The sequence below is a fragment of the Crocuta crocuta genome, unplaced genomic scaffold (assembly GCF_008692635.1).
Source record: "Crocuta crocuta isolate KB4526 unplaced genomic scaffold, BGI_CrCroc_1.0 scaffold223, whole genome shotgun sequence".
NCBI classification, from domain to species: Eukaryota; Metazoa; Chordata; class Mammalia; order Carnivora; family Hyaenidae; genus Crocuta; species Crocuta crocuta.
The window spans coordinates 3144433-3165935 of NW_027529426.1; the positions used below are offsets into that span (position 1 = coordinate 3144433).

The 21503-nt window shown below is 43.6% G+C and overlaps 1 protein-coding gene across 2 annotated transcripts in view; it reads left to right on the plus strand.

The window, feature by feature from the left end:
* The window catches only part of RBM47 (RNA binding motif protein 47), a 154918-nt gene that overhangs the window by 50451 nt on the left and 82964 nt on the right, over window positions 1-21503 (plus strand). For both annotated transcript variants that reach the window (XM_077758902.1, XM_077758903.1), the window contains exon 3: window positions 9154-9245. The gene's annotated coding sequence lies outside the window, so the exon portion shown is untranslated. The remainder of the gene's footprint in view (window positions 1-9153; window positions 9246-21503) is intronic.

Consider the following 21503-nt stretch of genomic DNA (forward strand, 5'->3'; position numbering starts at 1 on the left):
TGAAGATAATTGCATTTTGCAAAACAAGCAGAGTTTATGTTCTGTCTAATAACTTCCATACCTGGTGTCCGTGTGAGTTTGGTTTTGTTTTCTGTATTTCTGTGGGTTCTCACTTATGCTGTCTTGATGCACCTGTTTCTTTTTGACTGGACGCTGGATCTTATATTTGAAGCTGTAGTTGTAGAAGTAGTTTGAACTCTAGCATACTAGTTACATTCCTCCTTGATCACACTGTTTATTTAGTAAGACTTTATACTGTGCTTCAATATCTGATAGCGCTATTTGTCCTTCTGTCAGAATTTTCCTGGTTATGAACTTAAGGATCAATGTATCAACTTAGTTCCAAACCTTCCCTCCTTAAAGTATCACTCCATTATTATTATCTCATTACCATGTTAAATTTCTGCATTGATTCAAAGCAGCATCTTAACAGTGCTGCATATTCTCATCCAAGAATAAGGTAGGGGACAGGACTTGGAAAAAAAAATGATGTTGGTAATCTTGAGTATTTTATTCACTTGGGGACTTCAGAACTATTCTGTGAAATTAGAACTGAAGTCAGTGTTAAGGTCTGGTTTAATATATAAATAATCATTTGAAATTGCCTTATTTATAAAATATGATAACTTTGTAATTGATATTATGATATTAGACTTGTGGCATCTTGATTCTTTAGCATGAGCATTTATTTTTGTACCTCTCTCATCTTGTCCCGTACTGCGTCATGTTACACGACCAAAATCTCTGACTTTTATCTTAATTCTGTTCGGCTAGCCTGCATTTCTTTGTTTTTAAAAAAAATTTTTTTTAATGTTTTATTTGTTTCTGAGAGAGAGAGAGAAAGAGAGAGAGAGACAGCATGAGCAGGGGAGGGTCAGAGAGGGAGGGAGACACAGAATCTGAAACAGGCTTCAGGCTCTGAGCTGGCAGTCCGTACAGAGCCCAACGTAGGGCTCGAACCCACGAACCGTGAGATCATGACCTGAGCCGAAGTCGGACGCTTAACCCACTGAGCCACCCATGCGCCCCCTGCATTTCTTTGATTTTGTTGGACACTGGCTTGCAATCCTTTCTGCACATGTCTTTGCTGTGCTAGTCACAGTTTTATGTGTTACCCAGCAAGCATGCTTGTTTTGCTTTTACAGTCTCAGAGTCCGAGACAGTAGAGCTCAGGGCTTAAGATAGCAGGATGTGATGTCTTACTGAACTGGCCTGAAGTCTTGACTGGGCATCCTCTAGCTCTGTGAACTTGGGCTAGATACTTAACCTTTCAAAGATCTCAAACCGTGAGATCATGACCTGAGCTGAAGTCGGACGCTTAACTGATGGAGCCACCCAGGTGCCCCTCTCTGTACCTCTTCTTGGATAGATAAACTTCCAAACCTCCTGTGCAACCTCCCCCGACAGCCCCCATCCCCGATACCAACCTGGCCTCTCTGGACCTGCCCCAGAAGCCAGCAAGTAAAAGGTTAATGCCTGCTCTAACGGGGGCATTGAGGGTCCTGCTCCAGCACCACGTTGGCTGCTAGATGTGTGTCAGTGCCCTTGAGGTATTCCTGCCCTGAACCACACTACCATGTAGTATCAAGTATCATGCTGAGTACTGCTTAACATCACAGGGGCAGTTCAGGATGAATGAGAAAATAGCTTCACAGGTCATTAATGAAACTGCCACTTGGTATCAAATCAGAACCGCTGTGGAGGCTTAGCTGAATTCATTTCCTCCTTTGACAAGGTACAGAATGAAGAATGTTGCATCTGTGGACAAATGGACTCTGTGTTCTCACCAAGACTGCGGTTGCTGGAGGAAGTGTGTCCAGCCCTTGTCCTGTCTCTTCTCCCAATGCCTGACCTACCCAAGCCACCCATGCCGGGGTCCCCCTTCTAGGCATTTGGCCCCTAGGTCCCTTGCTTAGAAGCTCTTCCGCCCCTTCCCAAGCCTCCTCTGTGTGCTGACGATCCTCAAACCTCAGAGGACCTTAAGCGGGGTGTTACTTTTAGAATAATTTCCATTGCACTTGGGCAAAAAAGATTTTTTGTAGGGCTTTTGAACATCATTCCTAACATTCTTTCTTTGGAAAAGGCATTCTGTGTTTCAAAAAGCAACTTATGAGCAACCTTTTCTAAAAAGCAAGATAGAGATTTTTCTTGTAGTCTAGAAGGAAACTAAGTATGGTATATTTTACTCTTCCCCAGATGCTATTGATTCCTTCCTGTTGTTTTGAGGTTGATGATAAACTCATAGACGTGTTACTTGTGCTATTTATTTCTCCTCTTTTAAATCCACACGTTTCCCAGTCTTCCGAGACTCCCCGTATACTTGTTAGGCTGGTCTAAATAGCAGTAGCATATAAACCCCAAATGTCGGTGGCTCACTCAATAGAAATATATTTCTCGCGGTTGTGGTGTGTGTGCAGGTTGCCAAGGTGGCTCACCTCCAGGGACTTATTTGGGGATTCAGACTGAGAATGCCTTTGTGTTTTGCAACATGGCGATGCCCAGAGTTGCTTGGGCACTGCTATCCCAGTCAGCCAGACCAGGAAGGAGCCTAGAAGAGAGGGTGTGATAGATTTTAGGGGTGGACACCATGGTGTGCCTCATTTCCTCTCCATCCATGGGCTCGAGTTCAGTCAGATGGTCAGTCGTAACTGCAGTGTGAGAACTGTGGTCTTGCTGTGGTCTGTAGAAGGGAGAGACCGCCATACCTTGTATTTTTCATAGCTTCCCGATACGTCAGGTAGTTCCAGTGGTGAATGTGCCCGCCCGGAGGATGCGCATAGGGGACGTGCCCCTGCAGTGCCATCCCTCTTTTGTTTTAACTTAAAGAAGTAGCCTTGGGGTGGAGCTAGAGAGTATAATGCTAAGGAATACATGTCAGTCACAGAAAGACAAGTACCATATGATTTCACTCATATGTGGAATGGACAAAAGAAAAAAGAGAGAGAGGCAAACCAAGAAGCAGACTCTTAACTACAGAGAACATTCTGACAGTTACCAAAGGGGCGGCGGTGGTGGGATGGGCGAAACAGATGGGGGGGATTACGGAGGGCACTTGTGATGCGCACGAGGTGTTTTATGGAATTGTTGAATCACAGTGTTGTACACATGAAACTAATATAACACTGTATGCTAATTATACTGGAATTAAAATAAAAAGTTAATACATTTTTTTTTAAGAAGGAAAGAAAAAAACCCAAGTAGCCTTGGTAACAAAGCCCTACGGGGAGGAGTGTTTATTACCTCTCTGGATTAAGCAAGTCCAAAGAGTGGACCATGTGGAAGGTTAGCATGTGGGTAAGACTACCCAGGGTTCTGCCTGCTGGTCACCACCTTCTCTGAGTCCCATCATGCAGTGGGAGAGGCCTCGGTTCTGTGCCCGGCTGAACCTTGACTGGCCATGTGACTTTGGGCCAGTGGCCTGCCTTAATCCCAATTTTCTTATCTAGATCAACTAGGAGATACCTGAGGTATTTCACTCATTTAAGATGGCATGATTCTAAGAATTTGGCCTCTGGAGATTCTGTGGAATAATTACAGCAAGCCACAAAGTTTAGACAGCCTTTCATAGTTGTTATAGCCATTCAGTCATTAAAAAAAAAAAAAAGAAAAGCCAAAGAGGAAAGCACCACAGATCATCAGAGTAGTCATTGTTTAAATGCTTATGAATGCTTAACTGTTTATGAAGCAAAAGGATTTATTTGGAGTCAACCTCACTGATTGGTGAACAGCTCAGAGGTCAGCAATCACATCAAATGGACTTTTGATGTTAGGAAGGGCTAAAGCATGCCAATCTAATATAACATGTGGATCCATTCACTGGATAATTTTACACTACCTGCTTGTGCTGCCTTAGTATTGAACTTCACCTTCTTTGGAATATGGCATTTGGACATTCACACCCACCAAATATGACTCACAACCCCTTGCAGTGAATTCTTCATTGATGTTGTCTTGTCTATAAATAATATTGCTTCTGAGCAGTCTTGTATATTGAGCCAATACTATTCCATATGGAAAATACGTATCAGTGAAACCAGTGTTAGTTTCTAGGGAGTAGTCATAAGTAGAAAGGAGGTGTTTTGTGGGTGATTTATATGTCTGTGTGTATGTTAATCACCATACTGTAAGGAATACTCTATTGTGCACATGAAAACTTGTGTAGACTCTGGCCTGGAAAGAGCCATCCTGGCTGTTAAAAATATTGAGAGTTCATTTGCTTAATGCAATGGTCTAAGAGTCTTGTTAGTATTCAGAACATTACCATTAGCTTGAGCTACCTAACATTAGCCGATCTGAATATTACGCCATGTGGGATTTCAGCGGGACAGGGCGTAAGCTTCTGGGACTATACCTGCTAGGATTTGGGGCAAAGGAAAGAAGAGAAAGGGACGTTGGTTATAATAAAAGCTGTTGTACTGTTATTTCTCAAGACTTCTTACAAACTCTGTATCCCCAGTATATCACATTGCATTGAATATATTGCCTCTTACTGGGCCCACACTCACAATAGGCTAAATGAATTGCCAAAGAACTGTGGTCAACAAACTTGCCCAATGAGTAGAATTCCTAGAACACTGGTTAAACATGAGAGATTTCCAGATCCGTCCTTTGGTGGGGCTGATGCAGGAGGTCCAAAGCAACCCCGGGAATCTGACTTGGACAAGTTTTGCAGGTGGTGGGCAAGCTTGAGAAGCAGTGTGGCAGGGCAGTGGCCCCCCACCTTTCAGGAGAGGGAGCTATGAGTGGTACCATGGGGATGAGAAGTTCTCCCAGCGTAAGGCCCTGGGGCAGAAGATCTGGGTGAACATCCGGCAAGCGATGGCTTGTAGCAAGCCCTCCATCAGTATGTGTGTCTAGTGAAAATAAGGTTACTTTTTTCACATGAGAAATGAACATGTTCTCTCTCAACCTGAGGTGTTCAGGGAGAGGCAGGTCATGTTCAGAAGAGCATAGAATTAGAGCTGGAGGAGAGGGATCTAAAATTTAATGACACCTTCCTCCTTGATCTGGTGCAATCTCTGTCTGTTTCACAGTTGGCTGATGTTATCATTGGGACTGGCAACCTTCTGAGGTCCAGTCACTTCAGAAGTTCCCCTCTGGATCTGTGTGCCAGTGGTCGCTGTCACCTTTTACCTGTCCAGCTTTTTCTGGGCTTCCAAAGGAGGACCACCCCTCCCTCTGATAGTCACAGTTTTTCTTTAATTATGTTAATCTTACAGTTGTGGAGCTGGGCAGACCATGTAGTCTCTTTCTAGTTGACTTTGCATGTCTTTACATCGGGTAGATTTTGAAGATTGTCTCTCCAGGGGCTTGTTCTCTGCATTGTAATCTGATTGTACAGATTGTAAAAACATGAAATGGATTTAATAATAGCTTTTAAAAAAATCTTTTTAAGTTTATTTATTTATTTTTAGAGAGAGACAGAGAGCACAAGCTGGGGAGGGGCGGGGAGGGGCAGAGAGGAGGAGAGACGGGATCCCAAGCAGGCTTCACACTGTCAGCTCACAGCCCAATGTGGAGCTCGAACTTACAAACTGTGAGATCATGACCTGAGCTGAGATCAAGAGTCAGACACTTAACCGACTGTGCCACTCAGACACCTCCGTAATACCTTGTAAAGTGAGTAACTATACCCACTGGCTATTTGAGACATGTTAACATGTAAAATTTGGTGTATGGTAGAGTGGAAGAAACAGGTTTCAAGTTATTGAGTGGATCATGCATTGTGCACCTCTAATAAATGTTACTAACTGGGTGGATGAATGAATGGATGAATCTCTCAGCCTCAGTTTCCTTCGCCGAAAGTGGGCCTAACAGTTCCTACCTCGCTCGGTTGTTGGGAGGATTCAAACCAGACACATGGCCTGTTTTAATGCAGCGTCCAGCACACAGCAGGTGTTTAAAAAATATGGCAAATAATGCAAGAAAAGGGAACTGCATCAACTTTTGATTTGTTAGGGTGGTCAGCAGAGAGGGCGTAGATCAATACAATGCACAGAATATATTCCAACATGAGTTGTGTGGCTGTGGGCTGGGGGGCGGGAGGCGGTGGGGCCACCCCCAGGCTGCACTGGGAGCTGGAAGAGGCAGGGCACGTGTGTGAGCTCCGATTCGATTTAAAAGTTCAACCCAGCAAGAACGCTTTGAGCTCCGCGGGTCCTGTGAGGGTGGGAAGAAACGGCTGGGCCATGCAAAATCTCATGCCTCTGGAACACGTGTGCCAAGGGACAGTGGAGAGAGCCACAGCGCACAGTTTCCATGCCCTTTCATTTTCAAGTGTGACCTTACCGCTTGAACCATTTTCAGGGGGTTCTGCACTTTTCATGGAGGCGATTCGGATTCTGCAGGGGATGTTAGTGAAACCTTTCACCATTAGTCACCTTGGCCGCGTTAGGAAATTCCTGGCAACTCTGAAAATCCTGAGTGGCTGGCTGTGTTTTGACAACATCATTTCAGCCGATTGGTCTGGTTCTTAACCTGTGTGCTTCTAGGAGAGCTGGGGTAGAAAATGAGAACGGGGTACTGCCCGAAAGTGAGTGCCTGGCTATGGGTGAATGATTCACAGACCTACTTGCTAATCCACCTTAAATTTGAAAATCCACCTATCATAAATTTGACCAGAAAAAAGTACACATTAAAAGTAAAAAGTATACCAGGAATACAGGTGACTCTTGAACAACACAGGTTTGAACTGCCTGGGTCCGCTTGTACATTAAGTTTTCCCATAATACAGTACAGTACTGTATGTATATTTTCTCTTCCTTGTGATTGTCTTAACTTTTTCTCTAGCCTACTTTATTGTGAGACTATAGTATATAACATACATAACATACAGAATGTGTGTTAATTGACTAAATAGTTAATGGTGTCAGTGGGTTTCAGGTCAACAGTATGCTGTTAGTAGTTAAGTTTTTGGGGAGTCAAAAGGTATACGTGGGTTTCAGCTGTTAGGGAGTCGGCACCTCTAACCCCCACACTGTTCAGGGGTCAACACTGAGTTTTATCTATTCATTTGTGCCGCTAGCAGGAATGAGGAATTGAGAAATCAGGAACAAGTGTTCTTTCTACCCAGGAATGAAGGGCCTGACTTAGCAGAACAACAAAAATCCAACTTGTGTGCCACCAAGAGCCTTCCCCGTTTGGGTGGGACCTGAAGGATGGCAGAGGGGATATTTCGTGGAACTAAAAAGAACTTTGCTGAATTAAGATTTTCTCTGCCCTTGCATTGGTCACTCGCATGAGCAAAGTTAGAACCTATATTTTATCTTTAAACAACTCAGTCTTTCTTCCTGGGCACTGTTGACTCATTAAAAAAGTTTTTTAGGGGCACCTGGGTGGCTCATTCGATTAAGTGCCCGATTCAATTTCAGCTCAGGTCATGATCTCACAATTTGTGGGTTCAAGCCCCACATCAGGCTCTGCGCTGACAGTGTAGAACCTGCTTGGGATTCTGTCTCTCCCACTCTCTCCGCCCTTCCTGTTCTCTCTCTCTCTCAAAAATAAAACCATTTAAAAAAGTTTTTTAGACAAAGCCTCCAATGTTCACTTTAGATAGTCTCGCTTGACTCTCTCTTGCACTTTGGAGCTTCAGGGTAACCTTTTAACAGCTTAAAATTTCAGTAAGAATAAAAGGGTGAGGTAACACCTCAAGACCATAGAGAGAACATGTCACAGGGCAGCGTATGATGAATTGCCAGATAGATTTGCCCAGGCAATAAGACATTCACAATTCAACGGTGAGAGAAGACCTGGTGTATGTCTGCTAGTGAAGTGCTGGCCAGTTCCTGGTTGTCTGTTGTAAAATTCAAGACTCATTCATTCATTCAACAAATATTTATTGAGCTACAAGGATGTGTCAGGTTCTGTGCTGCATGCCAGAGACACAGAAGTGAGCAAACAGGTAAAGATCCCCCTCATGGCAACCACAGTCTGGCGGGGCACAGCCAGACGGTGAACAAAAAAACCCACCAGTATTTATGTACAGATCACGATGAGGGCTGCAAGGGAAAGCTTAACACCCAAGATGTAAGAGAGAATTGGGCCGGGGGAGAATAATCCAGTTTGGCGTGTTGGGAAAGGCTCCCCAGAGGAAGCAGTATTTGAACTGAAATCTGAAGAATGGGGTTTACCTCAAGTACTCGTTGAAGTAAGAACACCGGTGGCCCAAATTAAGTAGCGTCTTTTATTTCCATAAATAATTAGTTTGGCAGGGAGAAATCAAAGCCGAAACACAGTTTATACTTGTTTTGCACTATGGGCCTCAGGATAAAGTCAGTTTGTAATGAGCATATGTTTTCATGCACACACACACACACACCCTGCCTACTTACACCTTGTCCTGCTCACACCCCACCCACAGCTCTCCCGTCTCACTTCACAGAGTCATTTTATAGAAGAATGTGGGAAAATCATCCCCGGATCCTAGCAGGTGGGCCTCAGCATTTCTCAGAAGCTCCGGGGGTGGCTTTCAGAGAGGGGCAGGTTTTGATGGCCACAGGTTTTCAGTGCTGTCTTCCTGAATGTGGCCATGGCTTCCTGAGACCTCCACTGTGCTCCCGTTACTGTCCCTAAGCCTTCATTAGCTGAGGTCTTCGCTAGTCCAGGTCAGACTTCGTGGGTGAGGTCACCGGCTCACCCCAGCCATTCGCCTTGCCGAAACCTATTTCCTGGAGGCATATCAGGAATCAGTTGAGTAATAATAACTTCAGTTCACACTGACATCACCGATTAGAGAGAGGATGATACGGTGGCCACAAGCAGGGACTGCCTGGGTTGGAATCCCGCTTTGCCACTGCTTACCTGTGTGGCTGTGGACAGCTCACTTCTCTGCGTGAGTGTTAAGTCTGAACCATCCTCGCCTGAAACCCACCGGGTCAGATGTGATTTTGGAATCGGGAATATTTCAGATTTTAGAAAGACAATATGTGGCATGTACTCTACATGGCTTAGTACTGCTAGCTGGGTCTGGTCGGGGGCAACATCGTGTAATCAAACGCATCACTATTTCTTCCGCAAAGCATGCGGATACTCAGACATATTGGAAGAAAGGAGGTCTGCAGAGTCTTGCTACAAGAGTCTGGCGAGCCTAGGTTTGGTTGCTAAGTGACTTCTAAAAAGTACTCGTTTTTCAGAGTTGTGGTATCTCCCTTTCAGGTGAGGTGTCTGTCTCGGGAAGATTCCGCGAGAAGACAGATGTAAAGTGCTGAGAACGAAAGGCACCAGCAAGTGTGAGCTGTTGTTATAAAGTAAGTTCATTTGTTATTACGGAGCTATTGCAGACCGAGTATAAATTCAGTCGACAGTGTCATTTTCTTCTCTTTTCCCTCCCAGCAAATGGACCTTACTGCATGTCAGGGACACTGCTAAGTGCTACAAGAAAACAAATGGGAGCCAGAGAGGGCCCCTGCCTTTCGCTACCGTCATGGCACCCGTGGCCAGATAAACTGCCCACTTTCTTCTTTTTTTTTTTCCATGATTGTTTTGCATAGCCCATTTTTGCCTAGGTGTTTTCCATTTGAATTGTTAGAATCAAACCATCTGCCAGAGACACTGTTGTGCTTGGTATGTTGTCAAACCACAGCTTATTAATTAATTAATTAATTAATCATAGATTTTATTTTTAAGTAATCTCTACCCCCAGTGTGGGACTCAAACTCACAACCCGAGATCACGAGTTGCACGCTCCACCAACTGAGCCAGCCAGGTGCCCTTCAAACTGCATTTTAAAACGAGAGGGGATAGGAAATCGTGACATATGACACCAGTAACTGGAAATGATTCTCGGACAGGAAATTGTAGTTGAGCCATCATGAGCGGAAGTGTAGCTCTGTTGAGTGAGCGCGGACGGCAGGATTGAGGGCGGTCGCCAGTCAGGCACACTTCTGCCGAGCTCCTCCCACGGGCCAGGGGCCATGCTGGGTCCTGAGATGATGGAAACGAACAAGGCACGCGCTGTGCATCCTTTAAGTGAGCTGGTGTTTGTTGATGTTCACGATCTCTGTGTGAACCTGGAGAAACCAGCTGGCCTCTCTGACCCTCTGTACTTGCCTTCAAAACAAAAAGGCTGGAGTAGGTTATAAGTTTTTTTTTTGTTTTTTTTTTTTTAAAGGCTTCATTTTACCTTCAAAAGTCTGTGGTCCTAAAGAATTACTCAACTGGCTTCTTGGTCAACCACTGCCCATCACTCTGAGATTCAAGGAGAGGATGTAGATTTTTGTTGCAATAAGAGAGGCTTCATTCAGGGAGACCTTAAGAAGGACTTGTTGACAGTGACAAAGTGCTGGAACATGTTTCATATGGGTTTATTATCTCTGCAAGCAGGGATATTTCACTTCTCAGATAATGAGTATTGACTAGTTTACCAGACTCTGTTTTAGGAGAGGAAGCCCTTTTCTTTCACGGTGCTTGCATTTCATTGGGGCAGGGAGATAATAAAAAGGGATAAAAATGATCACATAATGTAATTTCAGATAATTATAAGTGCAAAGAAGAAAAAATAAAGATAGGGAAAAGGAGAGAGAGAGAGAGAGAGAGAGAGAGAGCAGGGTTGGTGATTGGAGGGCTGTTTTCTAAGAGTGGTCAGGGAAGGCTTCTAGGAGGAGGTGATGTTAGAGCAGATATCTGAATCCAGTCAGAGAGAAAGCCAGACAGAGAAGGCTGGGAAAGGAAATTCCAGGTGTGGGTGACCCTGAGTGCTAAGGCAGGGAGGGAGGTGAGAAACAGTTGGCAAGTTGGAGGGTCAGCCAGGAGGCTGGTGGCGTGCCCAGTGTGTGTGGGGGTGCGGGAGTGAGGCAGAAGGGAAGTAGAGAAGGCCATGCAGCCTCCTGGGGGAAGAAGTCCTGGGAGGACTGGATTTTATTCCAAATGTAAGGAGAAGCCATTGGAAGGTTTTGAGAAGGGAAGTGACGTATGATTTAGAAAGAAAGATGGCTCTGCTAGAATATGGATCCAACATTTATTGGGAATTAGTGAAACCCTTAAGCTAGTCCAGCCTGATGCTACTGTATGTGGACTAGATGAATTTTTAACTAGATGTTGAAATAGAGCATCTATAACCTTATTCTTTTTCTATATTCCTTTTACAAAAGGTCTTCTTTGAAGATGGGTTGCTTTCTAAAGGGAAAATGTTGCCATTTTGAGTTAATGCTTATGCCATCTTTTATCTTCTTTAGTGCAGCTTTTGAAAAGATCTGCTACTCAGTCTTCCCTCCCTTCTTTCTTCCCTTCTCATCCAATTCTTTCTTCTCTCCCTCCTTTCTTTTAAACAAATGCTCCCCATTTCATAAGACATCTAGATTCCCGACATGCCGGTGTTAATAAAAGCCAGTGTTTGGGTCGGGGTTCTTGGCGGTGACGGTGGTGGTAGTTTTCTTTGTGCAAAGGCATCTTGGGAACATTGTACAAAGATGGCGGAATTGAGATTTTCAGTTCTGTTTTCTTGACACCCATCTTGTCTAAGACACATGCTAGCTTCTGGTACACTGATTGCATGTGGCAAAAGTGAAAGTGCCTACTAGATAGAGTGTGTTAAAATTAAGCAACAATGTAAATGGTGGTGAACCATCTTTTGAACTTGCCTGCTTCAAACCATATACGTAGTTTGTGGTAACCCTCTTTTCTTAGTTATTTAAAAAGCTTGGCTGTGACGCAAGGCCACTCTTACGGTGGAAGCAGCCTACACACACCCAGCTCAGTTCCCTGAAGAAATATCTGTGGGCAGGCTGCAAGTGCTACCTGAATAGCTTCGTAACTGTCCACTCTGTGCTCAGGAAATACATATCCGAGCCACAAGAGGGCAGCTTGTGCAGTGAATCTAGGGGTAAAAAGGGCTGCTTTTTAGACGTAAGATAACGAGGGCAAAGACTTCTGAATTTTTCTCAATGTTTCTTGCATAAGGAAGCTTTTTTATACTACTGGCCAACTTTCTCCATTCAAAGAGACGATGTTTTTGGAAATTAAAAGATTTAAGGCAAGTTCTTTCACACGAATCAGTTTTCTCCTCTTTGGAATAAGTACCCATTTTCCCCTTGAATGCCCCTTTTTCCTGGTCTTCTGGTCCTCTGTCTTTACTGAAATATAATTTCCATTTAATAAAATTCACATGTTTTTAGTGGTTTGTGGGACATATATAGCCCTGGAACCACTGTCCCAATTAAGATAAAGAAATTTCCATCTCTCGGGGCGCCTGGGGGACTCAGTGGATTAAGTGTCTGACTTCAGCTCCCGTCATGATCTCACGGTTCATGAGTTCAAGCCTGCATCGGGCTCTGCACTGACAGCGCAAAGCCTGGAGCCTGCTTCAGATTCTCTCTCTCTCTCTCTCTCTCTCTCTCTCTCTGCCCCTCCCCTGCTGTGCTCTCTCTCTCTCTGCCTCTCTTTCAAAAATAAATAAACATTTAAGGATTGCTTGGCTCAGTTCGTTAGAGCCGAATCTTGGATTTGGCTTCGGTCATGATCTCACTGTTCGTGAGTTCAAGCCCTGCATGTGGCTCCGCACTGACAGAACAGAGCCTGCTTGGGATTCTCTCTCTCCGCCCCTCCCCTGCTTGTCCTCCTCTCTCTCTCAAAATAAATAAACTAAAAAAAAAAAAAAAAAGTCCATCTCTCTAGAAAGTTCCTTGTGCCATTTTGCAGTCAGTCTCCTTTTGCAGGTCCCACATCCCCTTGGATCTTTAAGGTTTGAAACATTTTCACCTGAGACAAAGCATTTTGTAAATTTAAAGTAATGGTCGTGTATAAATATTAGGGCCTTTCTAAGAGGCTGTGTGAGAATTCTAGAGAGACCAAGGGAATCAGAGAGAGAGAGAGAGAGAGAGAGAGAGAGAGAGAGAATCTTAAACAGGCTCCATGCTCAGCCCAGAGCCCAACACGGGGCTCCGCCCCACAACTCTGGGTCATGACCTGAGCCAAAATCAAGAGCCAGACGCTCAACCACTTGCACCACCCAAGTGCCCAGAAGCAGTTCCTTTCCAAGGCAATTATATACGTTTTAACTCTGTGGTTGTGGTTTTTGTTTTAATCTGGCTAATATTCACTGAGAGGGAGGACTGTCGTTAATTGCACAGCATTAATTATCCATTTGTTCTTTAACGTTTATTTATGCTTTTATAATAGCTAACACTTAACTACACTTAAATACTTACTTGTATTAATGAGCTCAAAGAATTCTCCCAATAAGGAAAGTGCCATTATTACCCATATTTACAGATGGGAAACTGAGGGACAGTCCACACGTGGCTTTGATGGATTAAAAAAAAAAAAAATGAGTGGAGTTAGTTTCCTGATGTGAAAGGTAAGATAAATGAAATTCAAAGCTTCTTATGAAACGCATGTTCTCATTGATCAAAGCAGTGCCTGGCTTGAAAAAAAACAAACAGCGCTTTTCTTTATGTACATGATGTCCCTCGACAGTGTCCCCAGTGGCCACGGCTGATGATTCCAATTCTGCATCCCTAACCTTCACGGCCAAATATCCCTCTGTCTGCTTGCCTGATTCCTGCCTTGATGGGTCACCCTGCCTTGAGCCTCTTCTGCGTTGCGGTCAGAGCAATCTTTCTAACCTTCAGTTCTGGTAATGTCATATTCCTGATTAAAATTCTCTCGTGGTTTCTTTGTGCACTAAAATGTGAACTCCTGGTTCCTTGCCTTGTTCAGCTGTATACCCTGCTGCTTCTGTGGCCCGTCCTCAGTCCAGTTAGCTGTCATTCTCCCAAGATGCTGTGCTTTCTCACGTCTCCACCGCCAGGGACTGGCGGTTCCTTCTTTCTGGAAAATGCCCTCTCCTCGTCAATCATCCCTTTCTGCCAGGCACACTGTTATTCATCCTTCAGAGCTTGGCTCATACAATCCTCAATTAACCTCGACAGAGTTGGAGTCGTCTTCTTCTCCACTTGCCTTGCCCCTTGCGTGTTACAACCAGTGTCCCATTATTTTATAATCATCTCCCCTGACCTCTGTGCACATCTAGCCTAGCTCAGTACCTAGACTCCCCATCCAGACCATCCTGTACTGTACAGGCAGAGGAGACACCTATTTTATTCACTGCTGCTACACGCGGTGTTGGTGTCTGGCACCCACCTCTAGTGGGTGCTCGATTAATATTTGTCGAAAGCATGAATAATGGGTCTTTTTAAAAGTCAGATTGCAGCGGATTAGCCCAGGGATTGCAAACTGAAGGGTCACCAGCATAATCAAGGCATGGACCTATTTTGTGTGGCCTGACAGTATTTTTGATACCTGTAGACAGAGCATGCTCTCTCCTCTTTGCCACTGCCTACCCTATGCCTATTTCTCGCTCTTAGTCTACTTCCCTTATTTTTTACCTGCCTTGTCCTGGGACATAAGGGTGAGGGGTGTGGAAATGGGGGCACTGTATGAGTTTGCTAGGGCTGTTATAACAAAATACCGAGGACTGGGTGGCTCAAACAACAGAAATTTATTTCCTCACAGTTCTAGAGTTGTGGAGGCTGGAAGTCCAAGATCAAGGTGTCCACATATTTGATTTCTTCTGAGGTTTCTCTTCTTGGCCTGCAGACAGTTGCCTTCTTTTTGTGTCCTCACATGACCATTCCTTGGTCTATGTGAATGTGTCCTAATCTGCTTTTATATAGGACATTAGGGTCCACCCATATGAACTCATTTAACCTTAAGTGCATCTTTAAGGGTCCTGTCTCCAAATACAGTCACATTCTGACATGCTGGGGGTCAGAACTTCAAGTGAATTTGGGTGGGGGGGACACCATTCATGTCATAACAGGCAGATAGAAACACACATGCTCAAGTACTGTGGTCTTTGCCTGGATGTCTGAGGCATGTTTTATAACAAGTTAGTAAAGGCAAAGGTAGGACCCATCAGAACAGTTTGCTCACCGAGGCAGAATCTGGACTTCCGTGCCACACACCTGCTCAGATCTCCACTGTGATCGCTTTGACCTTGAGACCATACTCATGTTTCTTAAACAACTGACATTCAGTTAAAACACCAAGTAGAATTTAGGTGCTTTTCAGCTTGGAAATATCTGTTCTTTCATTCTATTCACTCCACAAATTGACATCCGGGCTGCAAACTTTGTCTTTGCTGCGGGTTCAATGGACAGTAGAGGTAAAAGCCGTATAATGACACAGCACCGCCTCCATTTGCTGTGAGCAAACAGCCAGGCCCTTTATTACCCTTGAACCAGCACTCGTGACACAGGTTGCACTCAGAGAAGCGAGTCAAACGCCAAGTTTCTGTGGGTCAAAGTTCTATCAAACACTGTATGTTAATCAAAAGCTCAACCTCAGTTAATTAGACCATTTTGTCAGGAAGAACTTTGGAACAGATGATTACTGGGCTGGACTGCAGGAGTTAGCAGAACTCAGTATTTTGTTTCCCAGCACTGGGCTGTGGACTCGTGGTCTTTCTTAGAGGGAGTAAGAGTGAGACTTGTTGGGTTTTATTCATTCTTGGTGGAGTGGCAGCATAATAAACTCTGCTGGACAAGCGCTTAGGTAATCAAATGTATTTACTTAAAATGAAGTTGCGCATTTAAAACACTAACAGCTCACAATGCTTTAAATTTTTTTGAGTGTTTGCTGATGTACCCTAAAAGAGCATGAGTTAATGTGCCTCTCCAGAAAGAAACTTATAAATGACTCTAGCAAACATAGCTGTCTTTCACTGAGTGTTTTCTTTCATATGGGGCCCTAAGAGCTTCGTATCTATTGTCTTATTTATTGTTGCAATGTCCTTAATAGGTGAGTAATATTAGGCCCATATTAGATGAACAAAGGAAGGCTCAGAGAGGTTGAGTACAATGCTTAGGATCATCCAGCTAGTAGATGGTAGATCTGAGTTTTGAGCACATGGGCAAACCTTGGAGCTTCCCTTCCCTGTTACACCACCTCTCTGTGCATTTCCCATTCTCATCAGAGTCTGATTTTCTTCCTTGAATGTGTTTTTAGCTCATGTGAACCTGAATAGCCTTAAAGAATTGGCAAACGTACATGTCCTATTTTCTCTGTGTATTTGGGTGAGTGGAAATTTCCTATATGATCCAGTTATGTGGCTTTCCTTGTACCATGCACACACAAAGGTTATGTGATGATAGTAAAACACAGTATTTCTTACCCGCTCTTCCTCCACTACATTTGGTGGCCACTATTTGCATACTCCTCATTAGCTGCCTCTGGGGCAATAGTGTTATCTTCCCATTTCACAGTTCAGGTAACAGGCATTTGGGGGACACCTTACATCAGGTCACCCAAAGGAGATCAGCCCTTCCTGGGCTCACTGAGGAGGTTTGGTGAGTTGGGCTGGTTTCATGTTCACCATGGCTCAAATGAACATAATCGAGGGGTGGGGGGAAAGTAGGTGAACATTGCGTAGTGACATTCAACTGCTAATCCCCTATTATTATTTTTAAAACCAGCACATATTGTTTTTGCCTCTGGAGGTTTGCTTAGTTTAACTAGGTCAGAGTGCTCTGTATGTGTATAAGCATGAACATCCCAGAGGGCTCCCACAGTCACAAAGAATGACAGAAGCTACATTTGAATGACTTGTGGAAACTCTTTTAATACTATTTATTTCCTGTAGTTTTTACTGCATTTCATCTGCTCTAGAATGCATTTTTCCTTCAGAATTTAACATGTCTGACGTTGGGATGCATCTTATGGAGACTTTGATTCAGGGAAATATGGCATTCCTCTGAATAATCCCCAAATTGCCAACATTAAGTCTTCTCTACCTCCTAGTTTTCACAGAATACATGTTTTTTTGTTTTTGGTTTTGTTTTCTTGTTTTTTTGTTTTTGTTTTTTAAAGTAAGGAATGAATATTTTCCTGTTAAAGAGCAAATCAATAAGAACTTTGTATTTTTTGGAGCACCTGGGTGGCTCGGTTGGTTGAGTGTCCCAACTTTGGCTCAGGTCACACATGATCTTGCAGTTCGTGGGTTCGAGCCCCGCGTCGGGCTGTGTGCTGACAGCTCAAAGCCTGGAGCCTGCTTCTGATTTGTGTCTCTTTCTCTTTCTACCTCTCCTCATGCGGTCTCCCTCTCTCTCTCTCTCTCTCAAAAATAAACATTTAAAAATTTAAAAAAAAAAAAGAATTTTGTATTTCTCAAAGAAAGAATTTATGATTCAAACACTGAAAGGAAAACAACTAATTGTTTTGAGATTAGTAGCCTTGGGACTTCATAAGCAGTGGTGTTGGCCCTTGGGACGGCCCAAGTGAGCTCATGGAACAGCCTCCCAGGCAGCCGGTCCCCAAAGTAGACACTCATCCAAAGCCAGGTTCTCCTCCAGCAATCCACATCCTGGGATTTGCAACTAATACTTCTTGCTGGGCCCCCAAATGATTTATCCGCATCCATTTATCTTTGAATGAAGCCAAATCCACATTCATGTTAAATGCATGGGAAAATAGATCTTTCTAGAGTCACTGTCATAGAATGAGCAGGATTCTTCAAGCACACGGATCTGACTTATCTGGGCTTTAAGATTTGTAGAACCTCCATATTCTAGGGCCCCATGAGTCATAGTGCACTAATTCTGGAATCACTAGGCCTCCAGGTAAATTGGTTAACAAACATTTTCTCAGCACCTACTGCCTGCCACACTCTGTGCTAGGTATTGTGTGATTAGGAGATGAAGACAGAAAGATTAGATTTCTGCTCCCAGGAAGCTGGTCTAGTAGGTAAAACATGACATAAAAAGAGTGATGAGTGTGCTTCAGAATTGTAAGCAGTTCAGGGAGGATCAAACTTGATTTTTAGTGGGAGGTGTAGCCATCGGGGAAGGTTTCTTGGACTCTATGTGGTGGTGTAACTGAGTCCCAGAGAAGGAAGAATAAGAATGGTTTGTTAGGCAGAGGAAGGGTGGGGGCAAGTGGTAGCAACTGTACCAAATGAGGAACAATGTTTGTGAGGGTCTCAACATAGGAAGAGTGTCAAGTTCAAGGAGTAGGCATGACCTAATGGCCCGAGAGGGAGAGGTAGAGTGGTTTCAGATGACTGCGTGTCTGTTGTAAAATAAGGACTTAGTCCACTTTCTGGAAGGATCTTTAAAACCCCTTAGAAACTGATTTCAGACTGATCAGATTTTTTGTTTTTGTGGTTCAGACACAAATTCTTCCTTCTCTATCAGCATTATTTCCTAGGGCTGGATCCCAAGTCCTGTTTTCTTGCCAATTCTTTCAGTTCTCTCCAAATCTATGTTCTTAATTTCCTTCACCACCTTCCCACAGGAAGGGATCAGCTTCTAGTAAGAGATTGTTTTTCTCAACAAATGTGTCTGCTTCTCTTTTTCTCTGCTTCCTTGATGGTGCCAGGAAGGGTGATCATTGGCATTATATGTGATTCCCCCCACCCAAAGACTAGATTTAAAAAAAAAAAAAAATGTAGTTTAATAGAGCAGACAGAGGCCAGCTGCTTGATCCCGCTTCCACTTTTGAACCATTATGAGATTCTCAGGTTTCAAATCATAGTGCTGTATGTTGACATTTTCTATCAAGCGTACTGCTTAGCTGAGGCACTTTGGTAACTAAATGGCAGATTCAGGAATTCATACATGTGCATGACAAACACACATATGTGCACACACAGAACCCTAATTCCATTGAATTAGCCATATCAAGCTTGCCTATTTCTTAATCATGGTGAATTTGAGGTGGTTATTTTTTGAGACGTCTGTTTAGTGTAGGGGGTGACTGAGCTAGACAGGTCTTTTTGACAGGCATATAATCTTCTTTGGAGATTTTTTTTTTTTTACCTCAGTCTGAGATAAAATTGGCCTCTTTTCTCCATACAGAGGAAAGAGAACCACTGGCCATGATTGATGATGAAGAAATTTGGACTTTTAGTATGAACTTTTGGTGACCTCTTTGGCCAAACCTCTTAAAAAGTTAATGTCTAGATCATTACCTGATTTTTCTCGAGCCACAGGAAGTCTGTGCTTCCCCATCAAGATACGGGCACCAGAAGTTAGGCAACAGGTCCCCAGGAAAGACAGAGGGGAAAAACTTATGGAGTTCCTGATGGAAACTTTATTACTTTTTAATTTTTAAAAAATGTTTACTTATTTTTGAGAGAGAGGGGAGCAGAGAAAAGGGGGGTACGGAGAGATGAATCGAAGTGGGGTCCACGCTGACAACAGCAAGCCCAATGCAAGGCTTGAATTCACGAACCATGAGATCACGACCTGAGCCAAAGTTGGACCCTTAACCCACTGAGCCACCCAGACACCCCTCCTGATGGAAACTTAAAAAGCAAAATAGTAAGACATTTTGAGTGCTGACCCTTTCCTACACATCATAACCTAGATTCTCCCTCCAAATAAGTTAATAAATTAAGAACTGGTTATTGTTTGGGACGACTGGGTGACTCAGTCAGTTAAACATCTGACTCTTGATTTTGGCTCAGGTCATGAGATGGAGCCCTGAGTGGGCTTTGCCCTGGGCATTGGAGCCCCCCTAAGATTCTCTCTTCTTTTTCCTCTGCGCCTACCTCATGCACTCTCTCCTACTTTCTATCTCTCAGAAGAAGTGGATATTGTTTAACCTACAACTTGAAAATGTAAGTTGCTTTTGAAAAGGAGGAAGAGGTAGGCAGCATTAGACAGTGTTTTCTGTAGTAACCTGCTGTTCATGTTTCTGAATGATACCTCTCATTTAGTCAGGTAACAGATTTCTTAGAAACTATTCTTCCAGAATCCCTGAAAATGACCAGAAGGTGTACCTTTTGAAACATGATCTTCCCATCTCCATCCACCCCCCCACCGCCCGCCCCCAAAAAGACAGGCTCTAACTCAGATAGAATGTAGGTAAGCTTCTAACTGTTGCACGATTCTTGTGGTCCATATGAAGGAAACTTGCTGAAGAATATATATCCACAAAGATCATGCAAGTGAGTTGAAAGAGATTCTCTTTTATTTAGTCATCTACTGATAGGGACCTGTCACAAATGACCCCGCGCTGCTCAAGGCAATCCCCCAACACACAACTTTTCTGTTTCCTCAACTGAAAATAGAAGGGATGTTTTCCTATAACATATTACTTCTTACTCTTTGCTTTGTGCCGTATAACTTATTACTTAACAGAGGGGGGGAAAGATCTGTAATTTCATTTGTTTCAAATTAATGAACCTGCAAAGGACGCCCATAAGAAAGATACTGGGGCAGGTTCATGAGGGATACAAAGATGATCAGACATGATCCTTGCTCCAGAAAACTTTAAGAATGAAAGTTTAGGGGCTCCTGGCTGGCTCACTCAGTAGAGCATACAACTCTCGGTCTCACGGTCATGAGTTCAAGCCCCACATTGGGTGTAGAACTTCCTAAAGAAAAAGAAAATGAAAGTGTAAACATTTAGTTAAGAAAAAATATTAACAATGAAACAAGAGTGAATTAGAACAAGCAACGTCATAACTCAAATATTTAGTGGTATTTTTGAAAATGCAGTAGAATTTAGTGGCTCTCTTTTCTTACCTGTATCCAGATTTACCAGAGTAAACTTACCACCTTCTTGTCTGGACCTCTTCCTTTCCTTTTGTTTGATCTCTGCCCCAGTTCAACGTCAGTGCTAATTCAGGTATGAGGTCCACTGGTGTTGAGAACTTATGCAAAAGTAATCCTGAAGTCCTTTACAGTTAATCAATATGTAATTTCCATGATTGTATGAGCTAAAGACCTTTCTGAGACTTGGTGTCAGAGTTAAATGGGCCCAACTCATGTTTAGCCTGTTGTGGATACAGTCAGTCAGGGACTTCATAACCAGGCATTCCTGTAACCAAGATGATACTGAGTTAGTTCCATTTCCTGGACCCAGATGAACATATGTTTGGAAAAACTGGTTTTCAGAGGGAAAAACTGGTTCCTACAGGGAGTTTGTGGTTAATTCCAAACTGGATGATTTCCCCTTTTGAAATTATTCCATTCATATAGGCAGAGGTTTCATAGAGGCGGTGTTCCTTTAGCAACCTGCTCGTGGATGACTTGCTATTTGCAAAACAAGGTGACCCGTTTTCAAAACTGAAGAAAGTTTTGAAAGGGGATGTGGGCTGTGACTCAACCAATCACATCCAACAGACAGGCGGATGTTTGCCTACAAAAGGAGGACTGTCTTCCTAAAAGGAAGAGGTTTGTTCCCACCGTCGACAAGGAAAAAGAAGGCTGTGGGCTTCAACAAGATGTATGTATCTTTTGGCAGAATAACAGGTCAGTGGTAGCATTGTGCTTTGTAGGAGGGTATTTGGTGCTCTGGAAAGCAAAGAGAATGAATGCTCCAAGGTTGTGAGGCTGACATCTGTGGCTAACGACAGCACTGTACCCTTAGGCAAATTTTATGGGCGACAATCAAATGTCAGCCCTGAGTTTCCAAGAAACTTCAAACCAGTCATTAGACACGCATCACAGGTCCGTGGAGTTGGAGCCTCATGTAAGCTGCTCGTTGATTCNCTCAAATGTCAGCCCTGAGTTTCCAAGAACAAGGTCTTCAAACCAGTCATTAGACACGCATCACAGGTCCGT